Source organism: Pseudorasbora parva, chromosome 16 (genome assembly GCF_024679245.1).
Source record: "Pseudorasbora parva isolate DD20220531a chromosome 16, ASM2467924v1, whole genome shotgun sequence".
Classification (NCBI taxonomy): domain Eukaryota; kingdom Metazoa; phylum Chordata; class Actinopteri; order Cypriniformes; family Gobionidae; genus Pseudorasbora; species Pseudorasbora parva.
The window spans coordinates 13,057,744-13,070,603 of record NC_090187.1 but is presented as its reverse complement, the minus strand read 5'-3'; positions in this window follow the sequence as shown (position 1 = coordinate 13,070,603).

Sequence of the window (12,860 nt, the reverse complement as noted above, 5' to 3'; positions counted from 1 at the left end):
AAACTATGTTATTCCCTTAACTAAAACGAGTTGATACATACCTCTCTCGTCTCAGTGCACTTAATCGCTCTGAACTGCGGTGACATTCTGATAGCATTTAGCTTAGCCCACTAAGCCCAGTTCATTCACTATCTTTGCTGCTACTTAGATGTCAAGACAAAATAACATATAATATCATTGAGAGTGCTCATGTTTCATAAAAAAAAATTTAAACTAGCAAGCAATATGAATGGAATTTGGACATACTACATCTGTCATGGTGTTAATGTCATGTGATCTATCAGATCCATAATCTCTCCGGTAGTAGGAGGTCATTCGGGACATTTTGCCTACAGTTTTTCGAATACTACACATTCTGACATACTACTCTTTTGGTGTACTGAAAAACTGTTGCTTTCCGCATACTACATACAGTCCCTGACAAAAGTCTTGTCGCTTGTGTACAAATTGACCTAAAGTGCCGCTTAAATATATTTCTAATCAAGATTTTTTTTTTACAAGAAATGGCTCATTTTAATCCCACCAGCTTTTGTGATAATGTTTCAGTGAAAAACTAAACTTTCAAAAAGTATTCTAATATTCATAGCTTGGTAAAGCCCATTGAGTCAATTTTTGCAAAGACATAAGTGTTTTCACCTTGTCATATGAGCTTCACCTGTGAATAATAATGGATCAATTAGGTCTCAAGTGTGTATAAAAAGAACCCCAGTACACTAGACCTTCACATCAACTGCAACTAGACCTCTGCAAACATGCCTAAGATTCACACTGAGACTAAAGTTTTGATTATCAAGAGGCTGAAGACCAGATCCACAGCTGATGTGGCAGACACCTTCAATGTGTCTCAGCGTCAAGTACAGAGGATAAAAAAAAAGATTTGAAGAGACTGGAGACGTTTTTGACAAGCCCAGGTCAGGCAGAACCTGCAAGACAACTGCTCGAGAGGACCGTTTGTTGGCTCGAAAATCCAAGGCCAGCCCATTTTCCACTACAGCAGAGCTCCACGAGACCTGGTCACCTGAAGTCCCTGTGTCAACCAGAACAGTTTGTCGGATTCTGTCTCGAAATGGCCTCCATGGTCTAATCAGTGCCCAGAAGCCAGCACTAAACAAAAGACAATTGAAAAACCGTGTGGCATTTGCCAAGGCCCACAGCCTGCTAAAAGGATGGGCGCTGGAAAAGTGGCAGAAGGTGGATTTTTCAGATGAATCTTCTGTTGAATTACACCACAGTAGCCACAAATATTGCAGGAGACCTACTGGAGCCAGAATGGATCCAAGATTCACCCAGAAAACAGTGAAGTTTGGTGGCGGAAAAATCATGATCTGGATCCAGTATGGGGGTGTGCGAGAGATCTGCAGGGTGGAAGGCAACATCAATAGTCTAAAATACCAAGAAATCTTAGCTACCTCTAATATTCCCAACCATAAAAGAGACCAAATTCTGCAGCAGGACGGTGCTCCATCGCATACTTCCATCTCCACATCAAAGTTCCTCAAGGCGAAGAAGATCAAGATGCTCCAGGATTGGCCAGCCCAGTCACCAGACATGAACATCATTGAGCATATGTGGGGTAGGATGAAAGAGGACGCATGGAAGACAAAACCAAAGAATATTGATGAACTCTGGGAGGCATGCAAGACTTCTTTCTTAGCTATTCCTGATGACTTCATCAATAAATCGTATGAATCCTTGCCAAACCGCATGGATGCAGTCCTTCAAGCTCATGGAAGTGTCACGTACACACAAAGGAAATGGTGCGAGGACTCAAGTGCAGAAAAGGATATATTTATTTATAACAAATAAAACATAAATACAAAACAAACACCCACGAGGGGGCAAAACACATAATAGAACATAAACTAAAACTCAAAACATACCAACAGAAGTCACTGGGGGAACGGGAGACGCAGACATTACACAAGGATCCCACACAGACTGACAAACACAAGGAGATATAAAGGTAACAAACAAGGCAGATAATGAGGGAGAACAGGTGGGGCAAATAAACCAATAATCAGATAACAAGAAGGGCGGGGTTGACAGTAGACATGACAAAACCCACATGTGCACACAAGACAGGACAGGCATGTGACATTACCCCCTCCTTAAGGAGCGGCTACCAGACGCTCCACTAGGGACGGGCGGGACAGACCAGGGCAGGACGGGAGGGACAGACCAGGGGGGCACGGGAGGGACAGACCAGGGGGGCACGGGAGGGACAGACCAGGGGGGCACGGGAGGGACAGACCAGGGGGGCACGGGAGGGACTGACCAGGGGGGCACGGGAGGGACTGACCAGGGGGGCACGGGAGGGACTGACCAGGGGGGCACGGGAGGGACAGACCAGGAAGAAACAGACAAGGGAGGGGTAAACAAGGGAGGGACAAGGAAAACAAAAAGTTCAAGAGGCCACGGTGGCACACAAAGTTCGAATGGCCAGGACGGCCCGCCGAGGTCGGGAGGCCCACCGAGTTCAGGCGGCCCGCAGAGTTCAGGAGGCCAGGGCGGCGCGGTGAGAGCAGGACTCCTGGGTGGCGCGGTGAGAGCAGGACTCCTGGGTGGCGCGGTGAGTGCAGGGGGCGCCAGGGAGGAGCGGTGAGAGCAGGACGCCTCAGCGGCGCACGGAGAGCAGGACGCCTCAGCGGCGCACGAAGAGCAGGGCGCCTCAGCGGCGCAGGGAGAGCAGGGCGCCTCAGCGGCGCAGGCAGGGCGTTGGGGAAACTTCTCCAGTCCAGCAGTATCCACCGGCACTGGGACCATCGGAATACGATCTGCTGGCATTGGGACCACCGGAACATGATCTGCCGGAACTGGGACCACCGGAACACGATCCACCGGCACCACCGGAACACGATCCACCGGCACAGGGACCACCGGAACACGATCCGCCGGAACTGAGACCACCGGCACACGATCCACCGGAACTGGGACCACCGGCACTGCCTCCGGGGCTTCGGATAAAGCCCTGTGCTCCTTCCACGCATGCAGGACTGCCACCACAAAGCATCCCATCACAGCCCTCCAGGCCGTTTCCGGACTCGGGACCACCGGAACGGAGTCCACCGGCACAGGGACCACCGGAACATGATCCACCGGCACAGGGACCACCGGAACACGATCCACCGGCACTGGGACCACCGGAGTGGTGGATGACACCCTGTGCTTTTCCCAAGCATGCAGGACTGCCACCACAAAGCATCCCATCACAGCCCTCCAGGCCGTTTCCGGACTCGGGACCACCGGAACGGAGTCCACCGGCACAGGGACCACCGGAACACGATCCACCGGCATAGGGACCACCGGAACACGATCCACCGGCACAGGGACCACCGGAACACGATCCACCGGCACAGGGACCACCGGAGCACGATCCACCGGCGCAGGGACCACCGGAGCAGGGACCACCGGAACACGATCCACCGACACAGGGACCACCGGAGCACGATCCACCGGCACAGGGACCACCGGAGTTGTGGATGACACCCTGTGCTTCTCCCAAGCATGCAGGACTGCCACCACAAAGCCTCCTATTACAGCCCTCCAGGCCATGTCTGGACTCAGGGCTCCCGGACTCGGGACCCCCGGAACTGGCACCAAGGGAGGCCTTCTCTGCTGAGTCCTCATAGTAGGGTTGGATCCTTCTGTCACGTACACACAAAGGAAATGGTGCGAGGACTCAAGTGCAGAAAAGGATATATTTATTTATAACAAATAAAACATAAATACAAAACAAACACCCACGAGGGGGCAAAACACATAATAGAACATAAACTAAAACTCAAAACATACCAACAGAAGTCACTGGGGGAACGGGAGACGCAGACATTACACAAGGATCCCACACAGACTGACAAACACAAGGAGATATAAAGGTAACAAACAAGGCAGATAATGAGGGAGAACAGGTGGGGCAAATAAACCAATAATCAGATAACAAGAAGGGCGGGGTTGACAGTAGACATGACAAAACCCACATGTGCACACAAGACAGGACAGGCATGTGACAGGAAGTCATACAAGATATTAAATTTGGATCTCACAGCACCACAACTTAATTTGCTGACATATTTTTGTATTTGCAGTAAATTTGTTCAATTTCTGTATAGGCGACAAAACTTTTGTCTTACCAAAATTTGACCTTTCTGTCTTGATTAAATTATAAATATTTTTTCTATGAAAATTATTTATTTCAGTGCATTAATCATCATTTGGGAGGGTTTTAGCTTTTCATATGAGCTATTTCTAACACCAATTAATTAATTAAAAGGTTAATATCAGGTATTTCTAGAAAATAGGTAAGCGACAAGACTTTTGTCAGGGACTGTAGTAGGGAAGTATTTGATTTTGGATGCACAGGGGAACAACTAACTGAGGTGAAGTTGGAGACCCACACAATGCAGAAGAGACTGGGCAACACCAAAGGACCAAAAAGCCAAGAATGGAGCCTCTGTGACAAATGGCCGAGGCGGAGCCAGGGTGCCGGAGGACAGAAGGGGTAAAGGGATGTAACGTGTTCATGCTTTCTTTTTTAAAAAAAATATTCATTATTTTTCATATATTTTATACTACACTGCTCTATCCCTCCTTGTAAAAACAGTCTGATGGTTTCCGGGTTCTATGAAGCCAGTCCCTCAAAAATATGCAATGGGCTTAGATTGGTTAGCTGGCAGAGCTGTGTTCTGATTCGCTAACCGCCTGGCTCACGTGTTTGATGATCGGCAAGTTATCACGAGCTGTGGGCGGTGGACATGTCTTAGCAATCTCTATTGTAGCTGCTGATGTCAGCGAGTCTGGAGGAAAAGGTTGTTCTCTACTGGCTGTTTTTCAGTAGTCCTTAGAAATTGATTTCTTTAAAAGCAAATCTCCCTTTGCTTTAAACTTTGAACTTTGTAACTTTGCAGATGTTGTTTATGCTCAAATAGCAACATTACACACTAGCTAAAGTTAGAAAAGTGAAATTGTGTTTTACCACCTGTTTAATAACATAATTCAAACCTAGTTTTAATGCAAATAATGTACCATGGGCAAACTTTTATTTGCTTCTATGTGGTGTGACTATAAAGCAACTCCCCCAAATCTTAGATTTACCTTCTCATAAAACATGTGTTTTTCAACATCCTGTCACCTCTGTCACATATATTGAGTGGTGTAGGGAGGTGGGGGGTGTTGTCAGGCCCTATTGGTGATATATTTCATTCTGCTCTTTGACAAAAACCTGAGGGGGAACAAATATTACATGTTTCCTTTTTATGGTCTTGTGTGTGTCCCTGATATACTAGGATGCGGCAGCTGGTGGGATTTGTGGAGGAGCAATGTAGCTGCTGTCAATAGAATGAGAGATGCAGGGCCATACACACACACACAAAACATATGCTGTTCAGGATGAGAGCGACTAAAAGATGATGTATTAAAGGAAAACCAAATTTACAAGTATATTTGAATGACAGCTAACGTGTTCAGTGTCATTAAAAAAGGAAATTAAGACATCTCAGAAAATAAGCTTATATTTAGGGGTTGTATAAAGCAGTTCAGGAAATGAAATTCCTTATTGAGTTACTCCCATATAGTTTCAAACCTGTGTGACTTTCATGGAACCCAAAAAAATTGTTTATACGAAAACATTTTTTTACAATGAAAGGAACAGGAACTGTAAAGTTTCAAAAATTGCAAACAAGCATTATATTTTATAAAAGAAAAATAAACATATTTAATATTGCTCGATACCAGCTTAATCCATTCACACTTAAATTTAAAATATTCTGTCTGAGGCCACGGTATGTGTTTCTTAAGGCGACCATTATTTTAAAATGTATCGCTCTATTATGTCTGTCAACACATGCGTGTCACATGACACACCGCAGCCACAATAGTGCTGTATGACAGATTACTTATTTCACACATATCGCTTTTTGTTTCTGCCATTTTTTTAATCCAAAATATTCACCAACTTGTTAACTATTTGATATTATGTTTCTCAAAATGTGTAAGTGAATGATCTTTATAAAGGTTTTTAAAATAAAAAAAAACAATGATCATGTTAATTGATCTATATTACGCAATGTGTGACACAATGTTAGTTTGCACCTCAACTCAGATCTGTCAGATTTACATCACATAAATTCACCCACTTCTCCTAAAATACATAAAAGTAAGTGACCGGTGAACTGGGAGAAGTATAAAGTAAACTCTATAGTTGTCAGACACAGACGAGGACACAGATGGTTAATGCTAGTGCAGAGTTTATTGACAGAGGTTACGGACACAGGGAATACTTAGGTGAGTCTTGACACAGACGATGGACGAGGATGGTGCAGACAATGACGAGGACGATGATGAGGAAGACGACGAAGAAGGATGACGATCAGGGCTTCTGGTAAGGACAGGTAGTCATGGGTTGATCGGTGCTAGACCAGCTCCTGACTGTGAGGATGAAGGGTGTCTATAGCTGTGTCTCATTTCAGAAGGCTGCGTCCTCCGGAGGTCGCATTCGAAGGGTGCATACGTCATAAGGCCGTCTCATTTCAAAAAAGTGAGTAGGACTCTCCAAATGCGACCTTCGAATGCGTCCTTCTTTCACAGGAGTTCGGAGTGTGCACGAGGAGTATCCTTCACGGCTGGAGATAACCCACAATTCTTTGCGTCTCCGTTAAAACCGTCGTATTTTTTTTTTTATATTAGGCTATATGAAAAAACGGCACCACCGCCAGATATACATGCGAGCGTAGGTGTGGTGTTTAAATTAAGTAGTTCAAGCTTTTTTGTTGTTGTTTTTTTAAGCTCTATTACCTCAAACAGATAGTTGTGGTAAACAGGATTACAACTGTTTAGTGCATTTTAAACGTTTAGAACAGTACATTGCTGTCAAGACAAGAAACATTTCATAGTCATTTTCATAATTTTCATTCATATAACTGGCGTGAGAGTGCAACGAGGCTGAACTTGTTGGCATAGCAACGTGATCCTTCCTGCCTGTGTGTCCTACGAAGGATGTCTCGTTTAATTCTGATTGAGGACACTTCGCATACTGCATCCTACACAGGACGTGTCCTCCGGAGGACGCAGCCTTCGCAATTTAATGAAATGAGACTCAGCTTATATAGTGTAGCTGGTGATGGTGCACAGGTGTGTGGAATGCCGGTAATTGGGGATGAGTGGGAGTGGCCAGAGTGTCTGTGTCAGAGGGTGAAGACTGTGCAGTCGTGACAATAGTTACCTATACAATAGCTGTGTCTCATTTCAGAAGGCTGCGTCCTCCGGAAGTCGCATTTGAAGGGTGCATACGTCATAAGGCCGTCTCATTTCAAAAAAGTGAGTAGGACACTTCAAACGCGACCTTCGAATGCGTCCTTCTTTCAGAGGATTTCGGAGTGTGCATGAGGTGTAGCCTTCGCGGCTGGAGATAACCCATAATTCTTTGCGTCGCCGTTAACAACCGTCATAAATATTTTTTTTTATATTAGATGAAAAAACGGCACCACTGCCAGATATACATGCGAGCGTAGGTGTGGTGTTTAAAATGTAAGTTCAAGCTTGTTTTTATTTTTAAGCTCTATTACCTCAAACAGATAGTTGTGGTTAACAGGATTACAACGCTTTAGTGCTTTTTAAACGTTTAGAACAGTACATTTCTGTCAAGTCAAGAAACATTTCATAGTAATTTTCAAGTTATAAATCATTTTCATTCATATAAACTGGCGTGAGAGCGCAACGAGGCTGAACGTGTTGGCATAGCAATGTGATACTTCCTGCCTGTGTGTCCTACAAAGGACGTCTCGATTAATTCTGATTGAGGACACTTCGTATACTGCATCCTACACAGGACGTGTCCTCCGGAGGACGCAGCCTTCGAAATTTAACGAAATGAGACACAGCTAATAAGAATAAAACACTTTGTCACAGATCAGTAATATAGTTTACAAATTTAACATTTAAACGGAATATGGACTAAACGTTGTAATCACATTGGTGTGATCGTACACTCCAGGGACCAGCTTGGATTGATCATACACGTGAAAGAGTTAATATGCACAATTTCTTTTATTTACTTCTTTCCTTAACGCTAATATTTAAACATTTGGGGAAATAAAGGATCATCAATTTAATTTTAAACACTTAGGGTCAGGTATGTCCACTTTATTATTTAAAAATATTATTTATTGTGACTAAAACTTATTACTGCTATCTCAGTGGGTGAAAGGCATTGCTTAGTAGCATATATTATTAAAGGGTTAGTACACACACACACACACACACACACACTTCTACTCTCTCATGCTGAGATCACCTGAAATTCACGCAAAAATCTATATGGTTTAATGTGAACAAATATACAGTATTATACATGTTTGTTCTCAGTACATGTCCACACTAATACGTTTTTGTTTCAAAACGCATCATTTTCTCTCCGTTGTGGAATTTCCTCATTTTGAGTCAACGAAAATGTAGCTTTTCTAAAACACTCTCCAAAGTGGATCAATTTAAAAACACAGTCTTCGCGTGGACTGTGAAGATGGAGGTATTTGAAAACGATGATGCATGTTAAGTCATGTGACACATATTGTACCAATAGATATGTATATTTATACCGCTATTGTGCCAGTTATGTCCTATTCACTTTCGCACAGTTGCTAAAATATGATACTTTGCACACTTCATATCACTTTGTATCAGTATATGTTTAATTGCCTCAGTCTGCATCTGGGCGGCGGAGAACTGTTGGGTGAAGCTCTCAACCGCGCCACCGAATAGCCCATCCTGGGATATGGGGGTGTCAAGGAAACGTGTGTCCGCTCTACATCCTGCATATCGGCCAGGTTGAGCCATAGATGTCTCTCCTAGACCACAGCAGTGGACATCACCTGGCCCAGGAAGCGTGCGGTAACCTTCATTGCTTGGAGAGCGTGGTCAGTCGCGGCAAGCAGCTCATCTCTGAGCCCTGGGTCAGCTCCACACTCGCGCTTGTCGCACAGCAACTTGGCCTAGTAGGCCTGGAAGGTTGCCATTGCATGCAGAGAAGTGGCGGCCTGCCCCGAACCTCTGTAGGATTTCACCACCAATGAAGATGAGAATCTACAGGCCTTGGAGGGTTGCTTTGGATCGCCACGGCAGGCTAAGGCGCTCTGCGGACACAGTTGCGGAGGAGGTTGTCGAACGGTCACGGGAAGACAGCGGGGCCCTCCAGGAATGCAGATCCTCCACATGCTCTTCCGGGAAGAAAGGAATTGGAGTCGTGGCAGGATGGGTCTCCTGATGCGGTGCTTCCAAAAACCAATCATCCAGCCGTGACAACTTAGGTCGGGCGGAGGGTTCCACACTTCAACCCAAGCGGTGTGGCTGCCCGGGCAAGCATGGCTGTTCACTCTGGGTCCGACTCGGGCAATGCTGGCACACCCGAGGGTGGCAGAACAGCCGAATCATCATCCTCAGATGACCTTGAGATGTGGCGATCGACATCTCGTCGTCCTCTGGAGCTCTGGACTCTTCCACAAATGCTGCCTGAGTGTGCTGAAAGCCCATACATGTCAGGCAGTGATTGCGCCCATCAGAAGGCAGCAGAGACCGACCGCACCCAGAAGAACATGGGCGGGACATCCTGAAAAGGGCGTGCCATGTGTGAGCTCTTTTAGTGAGAGGATAACCTCACAGTCGATGCCGAAGCAACCAGGGACCACACACCAACTGGATACCGTATCGTCTGACCAGCAGATAGGAAGTATGCGATTGCTGGAACGCGCTGTTGACACCAACACCGACTGGAAGGTCTTGTCGTCTCGAAGAACTGACAGTAACTCAGAAGGCTTTTGGAGTGAAGAGGTATGTAACCCTTGGCTCTGAAGAAGAAACATAATGCGATCATGCCAGCTACTTAATTATATACCTACGTGGGTAGGCTGAGATACGCACGCAAATCTCGCATGCCCATGGCTTTGGCACTGCCATTGGCCGTTTTCTAAGATCTCGAAGATGATAGGCTTCTAAGCGAAACCCCCTTTCGTCAGTCACTGACGTCACTCGGAGTGACTGAACGAAAGGTGCAAGGACCCTGAGAACCAAATGAATGATTTCAATAATATGTAAAGAGTTAAACAGATAAATCAAATGTGTAGTTAAATTGTTATGCAAATTACCTAATACACAATCGGCATTCTAACCTAAATTTGGGGCCATAATAAAATGGAGTCAGATGAATATAAATTGGAATTAAATCACTTTTCCCCACTGAAAAGACAGAACGCACAAGAAACCTTCACCCACCAACCGTAAGCCTTAATTGGGAAGATTGGGCAGGATTTACAGAGTTATATTAAAAATGAATTTGTGTTTTTGATGCCAGGTTAGGGTTACACACACATTTTCTTTCATGATTTTTGAGCCCCCTTAAATAGCCTTGGCCACCTCATGTATATTACACTACTCTGCCTATAGGATGGGGACATCTTCCCATCAGTGACATCTCTTATAACTGGTTAGCTAATTGTAAAGTTTGCAGATTGCAACTGTGATTAGTGTAGTACAGCATTTATTTTTTATTTTATTTTACAGCAACAGTTCCTACTAAGATTTTCTTTGCTTTAAATGCATCATATAAGTGTGTGAGGATTTGTTTCCAAATGTTCTATTTTAAGTGAAAAAAAATAAAAACTATTTGAAGAATACAGTGTCTGTTACAATGCTGTCATGAGAGCAATAAAATAGCTTAATGAGCAAGTCAAGTGGAGTCGGTGAATGGCCTGCATGAGCACACAGCTGGCATCCAAGTGTTGAATACAAAGATAGAAATAAAAATAAAAAAAACTTTTAAAATACAGTATTTTGAAAAATATATTTCAAACGAAGACATGTCATCCATTCACCTCTATATCATGTTATGTATATTTAAAAACAAAACAAAAACATACTGTATACCACAAGATAAGAAATGATTGACGTATAATAAACATTATTGTAAATCAAACAAATCAATGATACCTTTTTAGCTGAATCCAATGTCTAAAAGAGATCCCTCAAGCTTGCCTTCAGGATATCATATCTTGCCTTCAGGAAAGATGGTCACATATTTTGTAGGACGTTAATATGATAACCTTTTGTATAGACTGCCTCAATTTCTAAGTTTAATTGCAATGTGGCTAGCAATACTTTGTATGGTGGGAATTAATCATCAGTGAAGCTCAGCAGGTGAAATGTGGATCATGAAACGCTGTTAAGCCATCTGAGACCCTTATTTGTTCAGATAGAGACATGCTACAAGGATATGCAATCACAGATCTTAGGTCTAAAATTGCGGTTTAGCCATCATGACTTCTTGAATTGTCTGGCTTCCAGCTCATCAATGCCAGTGATAAGTTTAAAATGTGTCTGACTATTTCTGGCACTCGCCCAGTGTTTATCGCTGTCCATCTTTCCAGCTAAGAGAACGTTTAGCAAAAAAGACCGTGTGTCCTATCATGCTCCTGTGTGTCTGAAAGTGGACACTGGAAAAAATAATTCTAGAAAATTGCAGTCCTTTCTGAGATATGTCGATTTCACACAATTTCAAAGTGAATGATATAAAAAGTATCTATTTGAAATAGGTCTCTGCTCTTCTGAAGAGAGGATCTTACCTCCTTCTGGTGGTGCATTAAATCCAGGCTCTGCATGTCCTGAAATTTGATTGCTTCAGGATAGATGTCTTTATACAGCCCCACTCTCAGCAGCACTAGAGTAAAAAGATGTAGCTGTCAATCAAATCATCCTGTCCACAATGATGGATGGGAGAGGCAGGAGGCACTAATGATGCTCCCCTCAGCACAGCAGAGCAGTGCACACACAGAACTATACATCAACAGACTCCATCTGCTCCTGTACACAACAGATGAGATGAGTCTTTCAACTTTCATGATGGGTGGAGAAATTCCAGAATGAGTGACTGTGATGGACACAGAATTGCTTAGAATTGCTTGTTTATTTTCATTCTATTTTATACCAACAATATTGTCTAACTAGGGTGACCAAATGTCCTGTTTTACCATTTTGGTTATATATATACAGTACAGGCCAAAAGTTTGGACACATTACTACTTAATGTTTTTGAAATAAGTTTCTTCTGCTCATCAAGCCTGCATTTATCTGATTAAAAATACAGAAAAAAACAATGTTGTGATATATTATTACAATTTTAAATAATTGGTTTTCAATGTATTATACTTTAAATGATCATTTATTTCTGTGATGCAAAGCTGAATTTTCAGGATCATTCCTCCAGTCTTCAGTGTCACATGATCCTTCAGAAATCATACTAATATGTACTGCTTAATCATACATACTGCTTAATATTTTTTTCATAACCTGTGATACTTTTTTATAATACGTTGATGAATAAAAAGTAATAATTAAGATATATGATATATAATTATATACACTTGATGTTGGGTCAATGTTGGGTTAAATATGGACTAACCCAGCGATTGGGTTGTTTTAACCCAGAAATTGGGTTGTTTTAACCCAGCGATTGGGTTGTTTTAATATTTGCTTAAAACAACCCAATTCCTGGGTTAGTCCATATTTGACCCAACATTGGGTTGTTTTTTTACCAAAAAATGTTTAGAGTGTATAATATATCATTATTATAAGATAAGTCTTTTTATAGAAAAAAGATTAAAATAAAAAAAAAGAAGCAAATGTTTTAAAAATAGAAATATTTTGTAACAACAATATACATTACTGGTCAGTAATTTGGGGTCAGTCCGTTTTTTTTCTTTCTTTTAAAAAAAAAAAATCTATAATTTTATTCAGCAAGGATGTGTTAAATTGATAAAAACTGATAGTTAAGTAGATTTATATTTTTTGAAAATAATTTTTATTTTGAATAAATGCAGTTC